General features: G+C 46.7%; 1 pseudogene; it reads right to left on the bottom strand.

The window, feature by feature from the left end:
• Nucleotides 1-22,489, bottom strand: part of LOC136626738 (zinc finger protein 850-like) — a 105,479-nt pseudogene that overhangs the window by 26,889 nt on the left and 56,101 nt on the right.

Raw genomic sequence — 22,489 nt, 5'->3', positions numbered from 1 at the left:
TTGCCCCCATTTCCCATAAGTAAAAAAATCGGATGCCGGCTAAAAATTTTATGTCTCTGAGAGTGATAAAAGTATCTTTGTCCTGAATATTCCTGTGCTAGATATGGCGGGTCAGCCAGTTGGTGGTCTAGTGCAGGGGTCCCCAACTCCAGTCCTCAAGGACTACCAACAGGTCATGTTTTCAGGATCTCCTATGGTAAGAACACCTGTGGCAATGTCTGAGGCACTGACAATAATTACATCACCTGTGCAACACCTTAGGAGATCCTGAAAACATGACCTTTTGTCGGTCCCTGAGGACTGGAGTTGGGGAACACTGGTCTAGTGGTTAGGATTCAGAACACTCACCACCGTGGCCCGAGAAGATAAGGTAAGAGACAAGAATATGTCAGGACACTGGGTTCTGTTTTGAGTGCCTCTAGGCGGGAGCCCCCCGAGAAGGCTATAGCAGACAGATGGAGTGAGCCCTTATAATAAAACCGTGAGTACTACAAATAAGACCTGTGTCATCACCTGTCTTGAGTTCTTTGGGGTGGTATCAGCCCCAAAGAGTGCAAGACAGATGGAGGTAGACTTTGAACTTCGCTTAGTGACCCGTCGTGATGGCCTTGGGGTGGTATCAGCCACGAAGGCTGGAGACAAAGGCGGGGAGGTTCTGCCTATGTGATGACATTTGTAGGAGACTGCAGAATACACCTGAGAATTAGTAATAACCAGGTGGATCATGGGAGACTCACTGAGAAATGAGGCGGGAGGGGAAGAATGTGTCAAGTGCCCACTAGGCAGATAGTCAAAGAGATAGTAAGCTCTCCTGTCAGATGCACTGACTACAATAGACTGACTTATAAATGTCTTGATAGCTTAGACATGAAAGAAACAGAAGGAACAGATGACAAAACATTTTTGCATACACAAAGAATTGCTGGACTGGGGAGGTGTAGAGAGATGCCTTCTGGGAAAGAGATTGAAGTGAAGTGCATTCAGGAATTGAATGGAGAAACTAGGGCTGATACTGTAAGGTCAGCGGGTGCAGCCATGGATGGGTGCCAGTGTCAGTGGCAGAGGGAAAAAGAGATTATAAGAGTTAAAATTGAAAATCTTCAGAAGCAACTTCACGCTAAAACAATAGATGTCCAGGAAAAGAGAAGGATTATAACACACCTGAAAGGATTGGGCGAAGATATAGGACGCCGTATGAACAGCTTAAGGTCCAGCATAATAAATTAATATCTAAACCTTTAGTGGCTCAAGGGGGAATGAGCTATCCTTGTTATAATTATACCCCGACACAATTAGTGGGTAGACATTGCAAAATGAGTAGATGCTGTAATGGTATGACTATGACAGACCTGACAGAGCAAAAATGTAAGACTATACAGACCTTTTATGCCAAAGGGCAGGTACACTGCTCTGAGATAGTGAAACGTAACCATCGAGAGATGGCAAGAGCGGTGGAAAATATTTCAGAAGTAACACTTAAAGAATAATAGGAAGCATGGTAGAGGACGTGATGAAAAGAAAGGGGGCATTCACTCATTAAGTTGTTACAATAGTGTAAGGGTGAGACATCTAAAGAAAAAGTGTAGAAGCCCTCCATGCTCCCCCTTCTAAAAGAATACAGTGTTATACCTGATCAACTATCTGAGCTGGTGACAGAATTTCCCTTCGGATTTATTAACTGCATATCAAACAATAAACTTGAAAGTCATGCAGTATCATCCTCAGAGCAGTCTCAGAATGCTGAGGTTACTGCCCAGCAGTACCTATGAAGTACCTATGTCCCAGCTGCATGATATGACTCCTGTACAAGATTGGGATGATGATGGGTTTCAGGTAGATACTAGTATACATATTACATTACTGGTCCCAGAGGAGATCCCCAAGTATTTCCCAGAGTATTCTGTTAGACCCATAGTAGAAAGAGATATGGATGGTTAATAAATAAAGGTTCCTAATGTTTGTGTAGGATAAATTTGCAGTTAATAAGGGAGGGGCTGTCAGCTTTAGAGGATTATATTAGAATTTATATTACTGCTGCGTCCCGTGATAAATCATATGGAATTGTTGTATAGCATATAAATTATACAAATGTACTCCAGAAAGTGATACCTTTAAGCTATAGCATGTATGAGCCCAAGTAGCCAAGGATAAATTGAGATAATAGTGGTTGAGGTGGCTATTTGCAGTACTACACCTGTGCTAGAAATTATTGTAAAAGTGTGTGCAAAGAATTGCAATATACAAAACAAAAATGGTCGGTGCGCGCCGCAGGGGAGAGGGCGGCTTTATGATTCTCCCCGGTCATGATGCGACTTAGCCCCGCCTCTCTAGGCGGGGAGTTCTGCATATATACCTTGCTGGCCCAGACTCTGGTTACCAGTGTTTGGTTTTGACTTGTCTGCCTACACCTGCATTTATTGACCTGACTTCAGTGTGTTTGACTTCGGCTTTTCATTTGACTTTGCTTCTGTTTTGTCCTCCTGTACTCTGCAAGTGTCTTCTGGTTTTGACCCTGCTTGTTTCTCAACTACTCTCTGTCTGCTTGGCTGTTGCTTCCAGTCAGCTACTCGGTGCTCACCTGCTGGTCTCCCTGTCCCATCTTCTTGGGGTTCCCTGTCACTAGTGCAGCACAGGGACCGTTGACCAGTTGTCGCCCTGGGGCCTAGCCCAGGGGGGCAAGTAGGTAGGGACATGGGAGAGGGCTGGCGTAGAGATCCCCTGTCAATCTGCCCCTGCCAGTCCTAACAGAAACACTAGCCCATATTGGGTATCCGGTTCGACCTTCCTGTTTGACCCCTGATATGAAGGCTATTACTGCTCTTGTCAATCAAGTGCAAGTTTTGACAGGTATGGTGCAAGACCTGTCCACTCAGCTCCAGCAACAGGAGCAGACCGCTACTAGTACGTCGGTCACAACTCCTGCAGGTCGGAGGTCGAACCCAAGATCTCTCTACCTGATGTTTTCGATGGTGACTGTAGGACGTTTTTCTCTTTCCGGGAAGCGTGCAGGTTGTATTTCGAATTACGTCCCTACTCGTCGGGTTCTGAATACCAGGGGGTGGGCATTGTTATTTCCTGGGCATTCTAGCTACCTACCAACTCACTGTTCCACCAATCGGTAGATCCCTTTTTTACGGCCTTTGGGCAGATTTATGGTGAGCCAGATAGGTCAGGTTACGCCATGAGTAATTTATTGAGTCTTCAGCAGGGAAGATGTCCAGCGGAAAAATTCCGTTCCCAGTTTCGTCAGTTTTCTCACCAAAGTAGCGAAAGGTTTCAATAATGACTTGTGAAAGACCCTATGAACCCTCCATGTAGCTGGCAAATCAAGTTCATAAGCGAGCGGATTTACTACCCGCGTCATGACGAAGGGACCCACGTAACGTGGTGCCAGTTTCAACGACGGAACCTTTAATTTGAGATTTCTAAAAGACATATACCTTCTGTCCCACCCTGTATGGTTCAGATACTGATAGACTCCTCCCACTACGCAACTGCATACGATCCCCCATTGCTTCCAGATTCTTCTGTACTTCTTTCCATACTCCAGATGGAGTAGAAATAGCTATAAGGAACCAAGGATGCTGACCATATACGCAACGGAATGGAGACACCCCAGTGGAGGAACAAGTACGGTTGTTTAGCGCAAACTTTGCCAGCGGCAGGAATTCTGCCCACTGATGAGCCTTTTCGCTAGCAAACAACCGTAAATATTACACTAAATCCTGGTTCTTCCGCTCAGTCTGACCATTAGTTTGCGGGTGGAATGCTGACGAGAAGGAAAGCGACGTTCCCAGGTTCCTACAGAAGGCTTGCCAGAATTACGCAACAAACTGAACCCCGCGATCAGATACAATGTTCTCGGGCACCCCATGTAGACGAATGATTTCTTTTACAAAAATCTTGGCAAACTCTATAGCAGAAGTTAGCTTCTTTAGTGCCATGAAGTGTGCCATTTTTGAGAAGCGGTCCACAACAACCAGTATCATGGTGAATTTCTGAGACTCAGGCAGATCTGTGATAAAATCTACTGATAAATGCGACCACGGACGACACGCCACCGGTAATGGTCTCAGGGGCCCCTCCGGATGCCGCTGCCGACTTTTACTGTGTGCACAGACAGCATCCCTTAACAAAGTCGCAGAGCTCCCGCGACATGCCTGGCCACCAGTAGTGTCTAGAACAAAGATCCAGAGTCCTGTGAACCCCCGGATGACCTGCAAGAACAGATGAGTGAGACTCTTCAATGACCCTGAGACGTAAGGTCTCTGGCATAAACCATCTGCCCTCCAGCACCCCGAGGGAGCGCCCTGCTGACAACTCCGTATACGTGGAATGAGATCAGATTCTACAGCTGCCACCACCACCCCAGGTGCAAATATATTCTCTGGAGCCACTGTCTCACTTTCTGGCGAACCAAAACTCCATGAGAGGGCGTCTGCACATGGGCTATACCCAGATCTCCTGCTGATCTCCTGAGACAGTACAGCCCCTGCCCCTACCTCAGATGCATTGACCTCAATGAAGAACGGTCGCCGCGCATCAGGCTGTACTAGTAACGGGGCAGCAGCAAACGCCCTCTTGAGACATCTAAAAGCCTCTAGGGCCACTGGTGACCAAGTCGGCCCCCTTCTTGGTAAGATCAGTCAGGGGTTGCGCAATAACAGAATAATTCTTAATGAATTTACGGTAAAAATTTGCGAAACCTTAAAACTGCTGGAGCGCTTTCAGGTTATCTGGTCTGACCCATTGGGAGATTGCTGCCACTTTATCAGACTCCATCTGAATCTCCGTGGGTGAAATCACATAACCCAGGAAAGACACTTGTTTAGTGCCAAAATTGCATTTCTCCAACTTGACAAAAAGTTGGTACTCACGCAAACGAGTCAGAACCAGCCTCAGGTGCTGCACATGAGAATCCCAGTTTGGGGAGTACACCAGAATGTTATCGAGATATATGACCAAAAATACCCCCAGGAAGTCATAGAAGACCGCATTCATAAATCCCTAAAACACAGTGGGGGCATTAAAAAGTCTGAAGGGCATGACTAGACATTCAAAATGTCCTAACGGGGTGTTGAACGTGGTCTTCCACTTATCTCCCTCTCGGATGCAAATTAAATTGTAAGCCCCTCTTAAGTCCAATTTGGAAAACCAGTGGGCCCCTACCACCTGATTCCATAAGTCAGGAATCAGGGGCAAGGAGCACTGGTTCTTCACGGTAATTTTATTCAAAGCCCGATAATCCACACAAGGCCTCAAAGTCCCATCCTTCTTCTCTACAAAGAAGAGACCTGCCCTGGCAGGTGACCTGGATGGCCTGATATGTTGTTTGGCCAGAGACTCTGAGATATAGGACTTAAGGGCTTCGTGCTTATGCCCCGACAAATTGGAAATGGCTCCCTTAGGGATGGGACTGTCGGGGATCCAATCAATGCCACAGTCCCACTCCCTATGCCCCCAAAGCCTCAGACAGGTTCTTGGAAAATACGTCATGAAAATTACACAAATACCCCGGAATAAGTATGGCATCTGCTGAACACATGGATATAGTAGCTAAGTGACTATGACAGGACAACCCCCAATGTGTCAATTCCAGAGTGGACCAATCAAATCGGGGATTGTGCAGTGCCAACCAGGGCATACCAAGCACTACATCAACAGACATCCTTTCCATTAGTAGGAACAACAGATTCTCTGAATGGGGACTCTTGCTAACATGCACTCACAAAGACACTTGCTGACAAGCGCACACACACAGACACTTACTGACAGACACAGACACTTACTGACGGGCACACACACAGACACTTAGGCCTCCTTCCCACGAACGGATTTCCGCCGCGTAATTCGCGGCGAAAATCCGCTGCGTTGCACGCAGCTATTAGGTTCTATTGAACCTAATAGCTCCATGCTCACGATGCGTAATTCCACCGCGGAATTACGCACCGCGATTTCTCCCGTCCTCACCCGCAGCATGCTCTATTTTCTGCGGGTGAGGACGGGCTGTACGCACTGACGGCTTCCATTGCAGTCAATGGAAGCCGTCCGTTCACGCTATCTCCCGCTGTAACCAGCGGGAGATAGCGTGAAAAAACGCTTTCCCGCCCACCGCCGAGCGTCATATGACGCCAAATGACGCGGTCCGGCCGCGTCACGTGACACGGCTGGTGACGCGAGAGCGGTGGGCGGTGACGAGCGGTGACGAGCGGTGACGCGGCGGTGGTGGGCGGGGAAGCGATTTCACGCTATCTCCCGCAGGTAAGTATAGGGGCTCTGGGGGGCGCCGTGACGGGCTTCACAGCGGAATATTACGCTGCGGAGCCCGTCACGCTCGTGGGAAGGAGGCCTTACTGACGGGCACGCACACAGAATATACTTATCAGCCCGTAACAGCAGCAGACTTCTCTTCAGCAGCAGCTGAATGACATCACCCTCAGTGTTGGGACCTCTCTCCTTCCGGCAGCACTCTTTGGTCTGGTGCCGCTCCACTACCTCTGCCTGTTGGATGGATCCTTCAGCGGGCAATTCCCCAGCGGTTCCCTCGGTCTCCTGGCAACGGTTCCTGTGCCGCTCCGATGTCTCCCTTCTGCCCTGCTCGCATCGGGCGTCTGACGTCACTTCTGGTCAAATGCTTCCTGTCACGGGCACTTCAATATGATACTTGCATTGACTACTAATGTACCTGATGCCAGTAAGGCTTGTGTAGTCTTTGATGCCAGGGACACCTTCACTGGCACAGATGTTTATAGCAGCCACAGACACCCCCGCTGGCACTGAGTTTTGTAGTGACTACAGGCGCCCGCTGGCACTGATGCTTCCAGCGACTAGAGACGCCCACGCTGGCACTGATGCTTCCAGCGACTAGAGACATCCTGGCTGGCACTGATGCTTCCAGCGACTACAGACATCCCGGCTGGCACTGATGCTTCCAGCGACTACAGACATCCCGGCTGGCACTGATGCTTCCAGCAACTACAGACACCCCCGCTGGCACTGATGCTTCCAGCGACTACAGACACCCCTGCTGGCACTGATGCTTCCAGCGACTACAGACACCCCCGCTGGCACTGATGCTTCCAGCGACTACAGACACCCTGGCTGGCACTGATGCTTCCAGCGACTACAGACACCCCTGCTGGCACTGATGCTTCCAGCGACTACAGACACCCCCGCTGGCACTGATGCTTTCAGCGACTAGAGACATCCCGGCTGGCACTGATACTTGCAGAGGCCAACCAGTATGGAAATCCGCTCTGTGCTGAACACACTGGCCCAGAGAACAGCTGATCAGTAGGGGTCCCTAGTGATGGACTCCAACGATCTACTGTTCATACCTGGTCTTGAGAATCGGCCATCAATAGTTTACAACTGGACGATCCCTTTAATTCTCAAATCAAACTCAGCTACAAATCTGTAATTCAGGATAAAACAAACTGTAACCAAAACGTTTGGCTGAGTAGGTGAGGAGTAACAGGCACCGGCCAGGATGAGGACAACATAAAACATATGGGAGTGGGTTCTTATGGGCTAGCAATTACTTAATGCTAGTCTCTTAATTCTAGGTGGGCTGGTCTATAGTGGAGTGTAGGGGACAAAACATCTGTTCTGTGCTGCCTGAGGATGAAAAGGAAAGTTCAGACTTATTCTGGTGCAGCGATATCAATTATGTTTATTTTTTATTGCTTAGACTGTTATGGAAAGAAGCATAAGTAGCAACGTTTCGGCCCCAGGACAGGCCTTTTTCAAGCATGCTTGAAATGCTTGAAAAGGCCTGTCCCAGGCCGAAACGTCGCTAATTATACTTCTTATGGAGATTTAAATAAAGGCACAGGTTAGTGCTGAACCAGTTTTAACAAGAATCCCTGTGTGCTGCTACATCGTCAAATTTTTGATTCCTTTTAAAGCAGTTGCTCTGTAATTCCAGACTGTTGTGCCCTCTGAGGTCCTGCAGACTGCCGTCTAGGAGGTGGGGTGCCTCGTGTGTATATTGTGTATGTATATAAGGGAGTAGGGGTCAAATACGCTTTTTAGGATGTAATATTGATCATATATCCTTAGGACAGCAATATCAGACCAGTGGGAGCGCAACTTCCAGGAGCCCTATCATTTTAGTGTCTTTGGCCTGTGAGGTCATGCTCACAGATCACATGGCCCGTGCATCTCTGTCCCATTGAAGTGAATAGGAATGAGATGCAATACAAGCCACAACCACTATGCAATGTATGGCGCTGTGTTTTTAAACAAGATGAAGGTGAAGATAGAAATTGTATTCATCTGGAAGGCATCCAAGTAATCCGGTCTCATACTTAAAGGTTAAAAGAAAAGTTTATTTAGAATACGTTTTACTAGTTAAAGGTAAGTAAATAAGAAATACAAACAAGGAGACCCTCACAAAAAAAAAAAAAAAGAGCCAGAATCTAATGAAACACCAAAATGGTTGTATGTAAGTATGTTTTCTGGTTCTCCGCCATAAAGAGTCTCAATGTTAACATGAGGAATTTTCAAGAAATCGGCAATTCAGCAACAATAAACATACAATAAACTTAAAGAGCTTCTTACATCTATTAGTTAAACATGTCTGCATCCCCCCACACCTCATCAGAAAACCTTCTGGCCAAGAACATTGCTTTATCTTTACCATTTAGGCCTCATGTCCACGGGCGGATCGGATTCCGCATGCGGATTTCTACAGCGGCAGACCTGCGGAAACCATTTTCAGGAGATCGCGGATGTAATTGTTTTTCCGCACGGATAATCTGTGCAGAAAACAATCTGCCGCCCCCCCCCCCCCCTCCAGCCTTCTCCCCTTCACCCTAATTGATTTTAACTTTCCAATTCACAGTGCATCCACAATTGTATTTGCGGATACACTGTGGATCATCCGCACCCATTGACTTCTTTTGAGCCCGTCCACACAGAATCTGCACTGAAATAGAGCATGCTGCGATCTGTTTTCCATACCAAGCGGTCCGTACATTAAATCCGCACGCTTAAATTCAGCTGCGGATGCCTATGCTTCCCTAAGGGCAGATCGAATTGCGGATCTTCCACACGGGTCACCCACAAATAATTCCACAAATCAAATCCGCTCATGGACATTGGGCCTAAAAGGGTTGTCACACTTCTAGCTATTTTGCTGCAGGAAGCAGACAGCTCTGTTGGGATGAAAATGTATAAAAGTGGCTATTTGCAGCCCGCCATCTTGTATTCGAACAGCTATGGATGTTCAATGTATAAATTATAAGGATTGGATAACGGAGTCTTATAGACTTGCTGATTCTATTGTCACGTGCGCCTTCAGCCAATCACAGCCATTCAATGCTATCATTGAATGGCTGTAACTGGCTGACGGCGTGTGTATTAGCTTTCTGGAGGCGGGGATTTCAAGCCCCGCAATCAGAAAGCAATGCTGCGCCGGGGACGAGGAGCGAGCGACATCCTGCCGGAGCGCGACAGAACGCCGGGGGAGGTGAGTAATGATTTTTTTTTTTTACACTTTTTTTTTGGTATTACCGGCGTATAAGACGACCCCCGACTTCAGAGCAGATTTTTCGGGGTTCAAAAGTCGTCTTATACGCCGGTATATACGGTAAGTGAATAACTTCTGTATGGCTCATATTTAATACACAATGTATATTACAAAGTGCATTAATATGGCCATACAGAAGTGTATAACCCCACTTGCTATTGTGGGACAAACCCTTTAATAAATTGTGCTGTATCAGCCCACTTGTCCTTCTTTAAAGCCGTACCCGAACTTGTTGCCTTTCGAATTGACAATACACTCTATACATTGTGCAGTGGGCTAGATTGGTTTTGCAGGCTTAGTACAATTCATTTCAGTAGTACTCAGCCTGCAGTACCAACCCCAACCACTGTGCAAAGTACAGAGCTGTCTGCTTTCTGCAAAAAAAAAAAAAAAACAGCTAGAAGTGGGACAATCCCTTTAAAAAATACAAAGAGAGTGCAAAACAGTAACACAATAATATATTCCAGAGGTTGTTACATATAAGCAATCGGTTATTGCAAAGCTATTTTAATTATAAAGGGAGATTTAAAAGTCAGGGCCACCCAGCGTATCTTCTGAAGAAAAAGAGATACAAGTGGGTAACTTTGTAAAACAATTAGATAGGTGGGTGCAAACTTTTTGCCCTAGTGGTAGTTCCTATTGGCTATCTTGTTGGCAGCCGTCTTAGATTAAGCCTAAAATACTTCCATAGAAAAAGGATCATGGGATGCATAATTTATGAGCAGACTTTCATCAGAAAATGATAGGTGCAGTCATTTTTTTCAATATTTCCAACCATTTTAGAGTTATACATGATGTGATGTTGAGTATTAATAAAGTTATGTAAAAGTATATAGTGTGGAGGACAATGGCTGGATGTTCTTCAGGACACAAATGTCCTAAAAGTTTGGGAAATATTGTGAAAGCACAATAGTTAACAATCCCTAAAATAAGGAAGAATGGGAAACATTTAAAGAAACCAGTATGGATGAACACAGAACTTACACACATGTTAAAAACGAAGAAAAATATGTTAATCAAATGGAAAGAGGGCGGAATATCTAAAGAAGAATATAATGTGGCCCACAGAAACTGTAGGGCAAGTGTCAGAAAAGCTAAAACTAATAATGAATTGAGGCTTGCAACAGAGGCCAAAAGCAATAAAAAAGGATTTTGGGGGGTATGTCAAAAGCAAAACAAAAGTCAAAGATGCTATTGGATGATTACAAGATAAAAATGGTGAATTGGTTAAGAATGATGTTGAGAAGGCTGAACTTTTAAATTCCTATTTTGTATCTGTTTTCTTTCAGAAAGTAGATGGAACATCAGTTGAACTTCCCTGTGCTATTGGGGGGATAAAAGAATGCAGGCTATGTATAAGCAGAAAGATGGTGAGGGAACACTTAGCTAACTTAAATGAATTCAAGTCTCAAGGTCCAGATGAACTACATCCTAGAATACTAAAGGAAGCAGCGGAGGTAATTGCTGAACTACTCACCAAAATCTGTGAAAATTCCTGGAGAACAGGAGAAGTCCCAGAAGATTTGAAAAGGGCAAATGTCCCTATCTTCAAAAAAGGTGGATCCAGGAAACTATAGGCCTGTGAGCCTGACTTCTATACCGGGAAAGATCTTTGAACAAATTATTAAACAGCACGTATGCAGGAACTTGGATGAGAATGGAGTAATTAACCAGAACCACCATGGGTTTGTAACAAACAAGTCATGCTACATTAATCTAATTTCCTTCTATGACAGTATGTATCACCGACTGGGTTGATCAGGAAAATGTGGTGGATATAGTTTATCTTGACTTTAGTAAAGTATTTGACAAAGTATCTAATACTATACTTATTGAAAAAATGACCAAATATGGGATTGACAAGGCAACTGTTAGGTGGATTCACAACTGGCTCAGTGAGCAGACTCAAAGAGTGGTCCTAAATGTCTGCACATCTACGTGGAAGAATGTATCAAGTGGGGTACCAAAAGGCTCTATCCTAGGCCCAGTGTTGTTCAAAATTTTCCTAAATGATCTGGAGGAGGGAATTGATGGGAAACTGATCAAATCTATTGACGACACACAGCTAGGGGGGATATCTAACACTAGGGAAGAGAGAGAGAGAGTATTCAAAAAGATCTAGAAAAGCTTGCATAGTGAGCAGCAACAAACAGAATGGTATTTAACAAGGAGAAATGCAAAGTCCTACATCTGGGTAACTCTGCCATTCTATAATTCTACGACACTAATTGCATGACTTTTCAGGTACCTGAAGATGCTCTTAACAATCCAGGGCACAAATTAGATCATCTTGATGGTCACTAACAGAAGTTCACATTAGGTGGACGAGGCTTTCAATCAAGATAACCCAAGAGGACAGCCAGATTCAAAATATTAATATGGTTTATTCCCTACATAACCTTTCTATGGTTAAAATGTTTTGATTGTCGAGAAAAATATTTCCTACATTCTGGACATGAATACAGGTTTTTCCCTGTGTGACTTCTCTGATGTTTAACAAATTCTAATTTATCTGTAAAATATTGTTAACCGTCTAAAGAAGAAAATTGCTTCTCCCTTGTGTGAATTCTTTGATGTTTAATTAGATTTGACTTAGAGGTAAAACACTTCCCACATTCTGAACAGGAAAATGGCTTCTTCCCTGTGTGAATTCTCTGATGTCCAACAAGACTTGATTTATATGCAAAACACTTCCCACATTCTGAACAGGAAAATGGCTTTTCCCCTGTGTGAATTCTCTGATGTACAAGAAGACTTGATTTAGCGGTAAAACACTTCCCACATTCTGAACAGGAAAGTGGCATCCGCATTTTGTAATTTCTCTGATGATGTTTTTCTAGACTTGATTTAGAGTTAAAACACTTTCCACATTCTGAACATGTGGAAAATGACTTCTCTCTTGTGTGAGTTCTCTGATCTCTAACTAGATGGGTTTTCTGAGTAAAACACTTCCCACAATCTGAACAAGAAAATTGCTTCTCCCCTGTGTGAATTCTCTGATGTTCAACAAAATTTGACTTATGGGTAAAACGTTTCCCACATTCTGAACAGGAATATGGTTTCTCCCCTGTGTGAATTCTATGATGTTCAACAAGATTTGATTTATTGATAAAACCCATCCCACATTCTGAACAGGAAAATGGCTTCTCCCCTGTGTGAATTCCTTGATGATCAACAAGACTTGTTTTATAGGTAAAACACATCCCACATTCTAAACAGGAAAATGGTTTCTCTCCTGTGTGAATTTTCTGATGTTTAACAAGATGTGATTTATGTATAAAACTTTTTTCACATTCTGAACAAGAAAATGGCTTCTTCCCTGTATGAATTATCTGATGTTTAGCAAGATATGATTTTTCCGTAAAACATTTTTCACATTCAGGACAAGAAAATGGCTTCTCCCCTGTGTGATGTATCTGATGTTGAACAAGATGTGCTTTCTGGCTAAAACACTTCCCACATTCTGAACACGAAAATGGCTTCTCCCCTCTGTCAGCTGTTTCTTCTTCAACATCTCTTCCGTAAATGTTATGTTGCTTACTAGTGTGTGATGAATCAGAAGATGGAACCTCTATAAAAGGATCAGATGACAGATGTTTGCTGGGAAGGGCTGAGGGTACATCTGGGATAATGGCAGGCTCTTCATATGTATCTTGTATGATACCATCATCTTCCACTGTAGAACCTGAAGATATCAGATGTCCCTCTGATCTCCTGGTGTCGTCATCTGCCAAGAATTAAACAGATTTTTATATTTTTGAATATAACAATTATATTATTATTTTATTACATTTCTATATAAACTGTTCATACGCATTGTGAACAAGACAGGTTACACAAATCCCGCGCTCCAAAGTCTGTCGGTCGGTAATCGGTAAAGATTATGTATAAGGTTTTACTCATTTGAATGAGGGGTTCGCTGACATTAGAGATCCTCCTCCAGGGTCCATTTTAGCCTCTGAATTATCATTTGTTCCTCTAGGTTTCTTTTGGAGAGTCGGTATCTTCCGCTGTTTATTCCATTAGCATAGGACAATAGATACAATACAGGAGATGCAACACGTGTCAGAGGGCTAACAGAGACATGATAACAATCTAAGGTACTTCTTATAACTGGACGACCGGAAGTATGTACGTGCGTGCACCTGAAAGAAAGTGACCACCAAACTACATCCATGCGCACGCCTGACAGGAAGTGGAGGGAAATTTCTAGACACAATTCTGTGGCAATGCTCCGCTCACACGTTATTCACACAGATTTAGTATACTTATTAATGAAGCATCACCACATTCCTGAAAAGGATTTTATATGCATTAATACTCCAGAAACCGCATCCTTTTGTTTTTACCGAAAATCTACAAATTCCTTAGGAACCCCCCAGGACGCCCAATCACAGCCGAGATCAGGTCTATTACCAGTAATCTTTCAGAATATGTAGACCGCCATTTACAACGCTTTTTTATATACCTTCTGGGGCCCGACGGGTCACTGAATGTACCCGCTTTAAATTTTTGGATTTTACAGCGGTGGTCAGCATCTAATGAAATTAATGACACCAAAATCATCCTCCTGAGGTGAGGCAAACTGGTCAGAGTGTGGAGCAGGAAAAGCCTGTAGGCTAATTTACAGTTTCCTAATAGTTAATGTGATCCGTATTCCCTATACATAAAAAAGAAATCTTGGTATTTGTATAGCACCAACTTATTCCGCAGCACTTTCAGGTAATCATTATTTATTACCCCCCACCAAGCTGGGTTCTCATTTTACCAACCTCGGAAGGTTGACCCAGCTACCTGAATCATGCGGGGATTGAACTTGCAACCTTTAGGTCATAGGCAAGAGCTCCGTCAGGGAGATGTAGTGGCCCTGCCCGCCTGTGCTTGTCCACATGTCCGTTGTTAAGTGGACCTTGGCAGTAACCGCGTTGGTGAGGGCGCGTACAATGTTACGGGAGACGTGGTCGTGCAGGGCTGGGACGGCACATCGGGAAAAGTAGTGGCGACTGGGAACTGAGTAGCGCGGTGCCGCCGCCACCATCATACTTTTGAAGGACTCCGTTTCCACAACCCTATACGGCAGCATCTCCAGGCTGATAAATTTTGCTATGTTCACGGTTAACGCTTGAGCGTGCGGGTGAGTGGCGGCGTACTTGCGCTTGCGCTCAAACACTTGCGCTATCGACGGCTGGACGGTGCGCTGACAGACATTGGTGGATGGGGCTGCGGACTGCGGAGGTAAGGGTGTGGGTGCAGACCAGGAGACGGTAGTGCCTGTGTCCTGAGAGGGGGGTTGGATCTCAGTGGCAGGTTGGGGCACAGGGGAAGAGGCAGCGGTGCAAACCGGAGGCGGTGAACGGCCTTCGTCCCACCTTGTGGGGTGCTTGGCCATCACATGTCTGCGCATGCTGGTGGTGGTGAGGCTGTTGGTGGTGGCTCCCCGGATGATCTTGGCGCGACAAAGGTTGCACACCACTGTTCGTCGGTCGTCTGCACTCTCAGTGAAAAACTGCCAGACCTTAGAGCACCTCGGCCTCTGCAGGGTGGCATGGCGCGAGGGTGCGCTTTGGGAAACAGTTGGTGGATTATTCGGTCTGGCCCTGCCTCTACCCCTGGACACCGCACTGCCTCTTGCAACCTGCCCTGCTGCTGGCCTTGCCTCCCCCTCTGAAGACCTGTCCTGAGTAGGCATTGCAAACCAGGTGGGGTCAGTCACCTCATTGTCCTGCTGCTCTTTCTCCGAATCCTCTGTGCGCTCCTCCCTCGGACTTACTGCCCTCACTACTACCTGACTGCAAGACAACTGTGTCTCATCGTCATCGGCCTCCTCACCCACTGAAATGTCTTGAGACAGTTGCCGGAAGTCCCCAGCCTCATCCCCCGGACCCCGTGAACTTTCAAATGGTTGGGCATCAGCCACGATAAACTCCTCTGGTGGGAGAGGAACCACTGCTGCCCAATCTGAGCAGGGGCCCGAGAACAGTTCCTGGGAGTCAGCCCGATCCTGAGAATGTGTCATTGTAGTGGAGTGAGGAGGCTGGGAGGAAGGAGGAGCAGCAGCCAGAGGATTCGGATTTGCAGCAGTGGACGGCGCAGAACTGTGGGTGGACAATAGCTTGCTGGAAGCACTTTCTGCCATCCACGACAGGACCTGCTCACACTGCTCATTTTCTAATAAAGGTCTCACGCGTGGACCCATTAATTGTGCAATGAATGTGGGGACGCCAGAAACGTGCCTCTCTCCTAATCCCGAAGAAGTCGGCTGGGATACACCTGGATCAGGTGCTCGGCCTGTGCCCACACCCTGACTTGGGCCTCCGCGTCCTCGGCCGCGTCCACGTCCTCTAGGCCTACCCCTACCCCTCAGCATGCTGTATTACCAGTAATTCAGAAACAGAACGCTGTAAGAAATAATGTGGCGCAAGCCTGCTGTTAAACGTAGCCGGCTGCGTATGATTTTTTTTACGTTGTACACCCAGCACACACGTACCCAGAACGCTGAGGACTGTGAGAGGCAGGCCAAATAGATTTTTTGCCCTTTTTTTTTTTTAAGGAAAGGCCCACTGCGTATATTCAATCAATAATATATGTCTTCTGGCCCTGCCTACACAATTCTGTCCCTGGAGTATTACTGCAGGGCGCAATGCTCTGCACGGCCGATTTGGAAAAAAAAAAAAGGGCAACACTGCAAAAACCAGCCTCCACAGTACTGCACACGGTTAGATGTGGCCCTAAGAAAGACCGTGGGGGTTCTTGAAGCCTACAATCACTCCTAACACTCTCCCTGCCTAACCACCACTTCTGTCCCTGTAGTATTACTGCAGGGCGCAATGCTCTGCACGGCCGAGATACCAAAAAAAAACAAAACGGGTGCAACACTGCAAAAAAACAACCTCCACAGTACTGCACACGGTTAGATGTGGCCCTAAGAAAGACCGTGGGGGTTCTTGAAGCCTACAATCACTCGTAACACTCTCCCTGCCTAACCACCACTTCTGTCCCTGTAGTATTACTGCAGGGCGCAATGCTCTGCACGGCCGATACACCAAAAAAAAAAACGGGTGCAACACTGCAAAAAAAACAGCCTCCACAGTACTGCACACGGTTAGATGTGGCCCTAAGAAGGACCGTTGGGGTTCTTGAAGCCTACACTAACTCCTAACACTCTTCCTATAGCAGCTCCACTAAGACAGCTCTTTCCCTCAGCTATGTCAGACCTCATGTGTGGCGAGCCGCGGGAGGGGCCGATTTTTATACTCGGGTGACACCTGATCTCGCCAGCCACTCACTGCAGGGGGGTGGTATAGGGCTTGAACATCGCAGGGGGAAGTTGTAATGCCTTCCCTGTCTTTCAATTGGCCAGAAAAGCGCGCTAACGTCTCAGAGATGAAAGTGAAAGTAACCCGAACATCGCGTGGTGCTCGTTAAGAGTAACGAGCATCACGAACACCCTAATATTCGCCCGAGCATCAAGCTCGGACGAGTACGTTCGCTCATCTCTAAGGTTCATATTATAGGTTTATGTTACTCATGTTTTACCTTTCTATTAATTTAACACTTTTTATTGTATTTTTTTCTAATTGATGCTCATAACTTTCTCCACCTTTGATTTTATAACTCTTTGCAATTTGGACGCCTTTAGGACAAAAACAGCTTTTCCTTGCCATATTCTATGATATATTATCCCATGAGGACTATAAATGTGCTGCTGGTTCAGTAATAAGCATACTGAATCTATCTGAATAACATGTCTGAATGGAGCATACGCACGGAATTAAAGGGGTTGTCCCGCGCCGAAACGGGTGTTTTTTTTTTTTCAACCCCCCCCCCGTTCGGCGCGAGACAACCCCGATGCAGGGAGGTAAAGAAAGCTCACCGGAGCGCTTACCTTAATCCCCGCGCTCCGGTGACTTCTCTACTCACCGCTGAAGATGGCCTCTTCCTCCGTGGACCGCAGCTCTTCTGTGCGGTCCACTGCCGATTCCAGCCTCCTGATTGGCTGGAATCGGCACGTGACGGGGCGGAGCTACACGGAGCTACACGGAGCCCCATAGAAGACTGCAGAAGACCCGGACTGCGCAAGCGCGGCTAATTTGGCCATCGGAGGCCAGAAATTAGTCGGCTCCATGGGAACGAGGACGCCAGCAACGGAGCAGGTAAGTAAAAAACTTTTTATAACTTCTGTATGGCTCATAATTAATGCACAATGTACATTACAAAGTGCATTATTATGGCCATACAGAAGTGTATAGACCCACTTGCTGCCTCGGGACATCTCCTTTAAGTCTAGAATTTACCCAAAATTGTGTCTGGTCAGGCAAGCGTACGTACATAATTTGATGGCCATTTTTCTTCGCCTACGTGTCCGTATGGCATGTAGGATTTTTCTCATGTGTGCCAATCATGGGCGCAGGCATGTACACACTTCTGGGTGGATAAGAGCTGCTGACGCCCCTGCTGTAAACTGCCCTGAACTGCACTGCAACTACAGTCTGCTGATCATGTACGGCTGACCGGGGAATAAAGACGCCTTTATAAGCCCGGCACCGCCATTATCAGTGGGCACAGATATGTTTGTAGCCATTCACTAACCCAGCTGTCTGTTACTTGTACCAAGATGTGGGAAGTTCCTACTGAGCATGCCCAGTCCTTCTGGTTCCAGCAGCAGAGGAGAGGGACATGATAATAGTACTTGCACATGTGCGGGGGCAGCACTGGGGACGGGGGTCCAGGTCTGATAGAGTGATTGGATGTTGCAGAGACCCTGACATAGTGCATGGGGTATCAGCTGGGGGCAGATGGAAGGAGCAGCTGAATGCAGAATGAGGATGGCTTCTCCTTACACGGTGCCTGTGGCTCTACCAAAACATTAAAGGGGTTGTCCGGCCATAAACATTAGGTCTCATTACTTCTGTTTGCCCAATACAATGCACTTTGTAATATACATTGTGCATTGTAAATTAGGCAAACAGAAGTTATTCACTTACCTCTTGGCTGCCCCCCCCCCCCGTGTTGCTCCTCGGTTGCCATGGTTCCTGGTTCCGACAGGTCTCTAGTCCTCTTCTTGTCGGGACGACCAGGGACGCGCCTCTCCAGCACAGCTCTGCGCATGTGCAGAAGAACTTCAGCCTGGGAAGCTCAGTTCTGCCTGCAGGGGTTGTGTGTCTGCTGGCTCTTCAACTCCAAGGTAAGAATGAGAGGAGGGGCGGGCTCTCGTGGGGGGATGGGAGGAGGGAGGGAGGGGGGAGGATGGATGGATGGATGTGTGCAAGTGGCTGTCAGAAGTCCCGGGGGGGGGGGGGGGGGGGAGCGAGCGGCAGTGATGTGTGTGTGTGCAATGTCAGGAGACCCGGCTGTCAGAAGTCCCGGGGGGAGGGGGGAGGGGGGGGGGGTGCTGTTAGTGTACTTGTGTGTGGGCACTGTAAAGGGGGACTCTGTGGGGGAGGTCACAGGGGGGGCACTGTATAGGGACGCTGTGGATGGGGGGCATGTGGAGGGGGGCTACTTTGGAGTGCAGTGGGGGGACTCTGGGGGGGGGGGTGGCATGTGTAGGGGGGGTACTGCGGAGGGCACTGTGGGGGGGGGGAATACTGGGGGGGCACTGTTGAGGGGGGACTGTGGAGAATGCTATGGTTGGGGGGAATGAGGGGGGCTACTTTGGAGGGCACTGTAGGGGTGACACTGGGGGGCATGTGTAGGGGGTACTGTAGAGGGCACTGTTTGTGGCACTGTGGGCGTTCATTAGGGGGGCACTGTGGGAGAGTGCACTGTGGGGGGGGGTCATTGTGAGGGGGGGTCGCCGTGGGAGGGGCACTATGAGGGCATGTGAGTGTGGGGAAATGTTTTGTTTCACTTTAGCAGGGTGGGGGGCAGTAGGTAGCCTTGCAGTGGGGGGCTGCAGGAGAGTTCTCTCTGGTCTCTCCCCCGCCCCTCTCCATTCACTATACACTGTGCTGCTGTTTACACTCATGCCAGGAAATTTATCCTGACATGAGTGTATAACGCAGTCTCCCCTGGCCACACCCCCTCTGATTATAGTATGCAGCAGGGGGCGGGGCCTGGGCAGGGAGGGACTGTAGAGCAGTTCAATAGAGGTGGGCATGTCGTGGGCGGGGCTAGGACGTGAGCTGAGGGAGGCCATGAAATCCTGCCTTTTCATGTCTCTTACTACCATCGGGAGCGCGCACACAGAGGCGCCATCTTTGAAAGCTGCAGTGAAGATCAGAATCTAAGGTAAGAAACTGACATTGCAGCTGATCTGCCGGCCGGTTTGAGCCCCTGTATGCTGTCTGTTACTATCCTTACTGAAAGGAAAGCAGCAGCATTATAAAAATTTTTACCCTGTGTGGCCGGACAACCCCTTTAAGGGGAAATAACAAACTGTATATATCAGAAATACTCCATAAGGGGCCACGAGGGCCCGACGTCCTGTAGTGGAAGCTGAGCTCACATCCCAGCACCATGCAGCCTGAAGAGCATTCGTCAGACAACCCAGAATCGGCAGGTCGGCCATTGGCACCCCGTTCTCTTCACAGATGAGAGCAGCTTCACAATGAGCACATGTGACAGACATGAAAGCGTCTGCAGAGGATGGAGATTATCCAGATCTGATGTGTGATTGAGATGTTCCCTCAGTTCTTTTTAGCAGAAAATATTGAATGTTTAGGTTTACATAAAAATATTATATAACATTTACACTTTATTATATACTAGCTGATTACACGGCTTTGCCCATGTATTTTTTTTTTTAGACACGAAAAGAATTTAAACATGTGTGTATATATATATATAGTATTAGTTTAATATATTCGTATATGAGTAGGAGGTTGTCTGCGTAATATAATGGCATATGAGGAGGTCGTCTGTGTAATATTAGTATTTGAGGACGAGGAAGTTGTCTGTGTAAAATATTATTATCTGAGGAGCAGGTGGACTGTGTAATACTGGCGTAATTAAAAATCAAAAACTCCCCATCTTCCCCTGTAATTTTTGTTGCCAATAGCAACCAATCACAGCTCAGCTTTCATTTGTTATACTGCTGAGGTAAAATGAAAGCTGCACTGTGATTGGTTTCTGTGGGCAACACAGATTTAGTTTTGGACAGCTTTTATAAGAGTGGCTGCTGGGTTCATTTCTGTGTGGTACATAGTGGCTCAGTGCTGGTGGGAAGCTGCGTGGTAGTTGGAGCAGAGGAGGAGGTTGTCTGTGTAAGATATTATCTGGGAGCAGGAGGTCTGTGCAATATATTAGTATTAGAGGAGGAGGAGGTAGTCTGTGTAAGACTGAAATAAAAACCATCTGCTCAAGTACAATTCCGGCATTCGACACCTCTCCCCCCTGGGGTAGTGGGGTTGTCTTATCCCCCCCCCCCCAAAAAAAAAATTGTCAACACGGAATGACATATATGTATCAAGTTTGGTTGAAATTGTTCCAGGCGTCCATGAGTTATGGTGGCGCATACACACATCCTATTTTATATATATAGATAAATTGTGGCTGAATAAGGGAATATACAGCTGAAAACCCCGACAACACAGACTCTTCTCTACATGCAGTCTCACCTGGGGGGTCATCTATAGGAATCCCCTCCTTACACGGCTGATCCCCCCTCACATGTGTCTCTGTAGCATCAATAGGGATCAGATCTTCCTCCAGTTTCACCAGCTGTGAAATAAATATTGTAAAAGTCATCACACAGTTGGAGAAGTCGTGTGGAAGGTTTTATATGGCCAGAAAAGGTCATTAATTAGTATGAGGAGCCGGAATGACATGACAGCAGTAGTGATCTGGGCCAAATAGCTACAGGTCTCCTGTATAACTCCAACCTGTTGCTTCTTTATTCCAACCAGAAGTCTCCAGAACCAGAAAATAGTGATAAGATGCGGAGATCTAATGTCTGCGGTCGGCTGTAATCCTGCCATCTCCAGCTTTCTCATTACACAAGTATCAATCATATAATAAGACTAAACACAAGACCTTCCCAGCCGTCCTACAGACCAGGGGGGAGATTTCATGAGACCTTCTCTCCATCTACCTGATCATCCTGTGGAAGAAGAGGCCGGGGACATCTCTCCGCTGCTGTTCTCTTACTGGATCTACCTGCAGAAAACACAGACAGCCACTGAATTTATTCTCTACATACAAATAATAAAGGCCGTGTGGATTTAGTCCTGTCTATTACCTGGTGATGGGAGGGGTTGGTGGTCCTCCATCATGACGTCCTTGTACTGATCCTTGTGTCCTTCTAAATACTCCCACTCCTCCATGGAGAAATAGACAGTGACATCCTGACACCTTATAGGAACCTGACAACACAATGATACCGTCATCACCCAGACACGTTATACCGCCATAGTGTTACAGTATAATCTCCCAGCATTCCCAGCAGTGTTACCTCTCCAGTCAGCAGCTCAATCATCTTGTTGATGAGTTCTAGGATCTTCTGCTCATTGATCTCCTCCAGTATCAGGGGGTGAGGTGGAGGCCCTGTGATTGGGCTCAGGGGTCTCCCCCATCCATCAGACACCGGGGCCTGACAGCCATCACTAGAAGTCTTCTTCACTACAGTGTAATCCTGTTTATGAGAAGACACATCCATAAATATCCCTGCAGACATTTCTAGAGTCCTCCCAGTCTGGTCCGGCAGTTATGTCGGCTCTTCACATCTGTGTTCATCAGTTCTGTTGTTCTATTCTGTTGGCTGTTGCTGCAATAGTTTCCAGCATTCCGGCCGTCTTCACACTTGGCTGCAGCATTTACAGTACAGGCCATGCGGGGAGATTTATAAAATGTCTTTCACGCGGTGCCGGTATTTTCTATAACAAATCTACTTAGTCTTTGAGAACTGCGGCAGATTCTAAATCCACAGCGAGACTATTTATACTACGGATTTATGCTGCGGATTTTGAACTCCTGAAGAACAAAGGATAAAATCCGCAGCAGTTTGGCAAGTAAGTCCGC

The sequence above is a fragment of the Eleutherodactylus coqui genome, chromosome 4, assembly GCF_035609145.1.
Source record: "Eleutherodactylus coqui strain aEleCoq1 chromosome 4, aEleCoq1.hap1, whole genome shotgun sequence".
NCBI lineage: Eukaryota > Metazoa > Chordata > Amphibia > Anura > Eleutherodactylidae > Eleutherodactylus > Eleutherodactylus coqui.
This window is presented reverse-complemented; position numbering and strand designations above follow the sequence as displayed.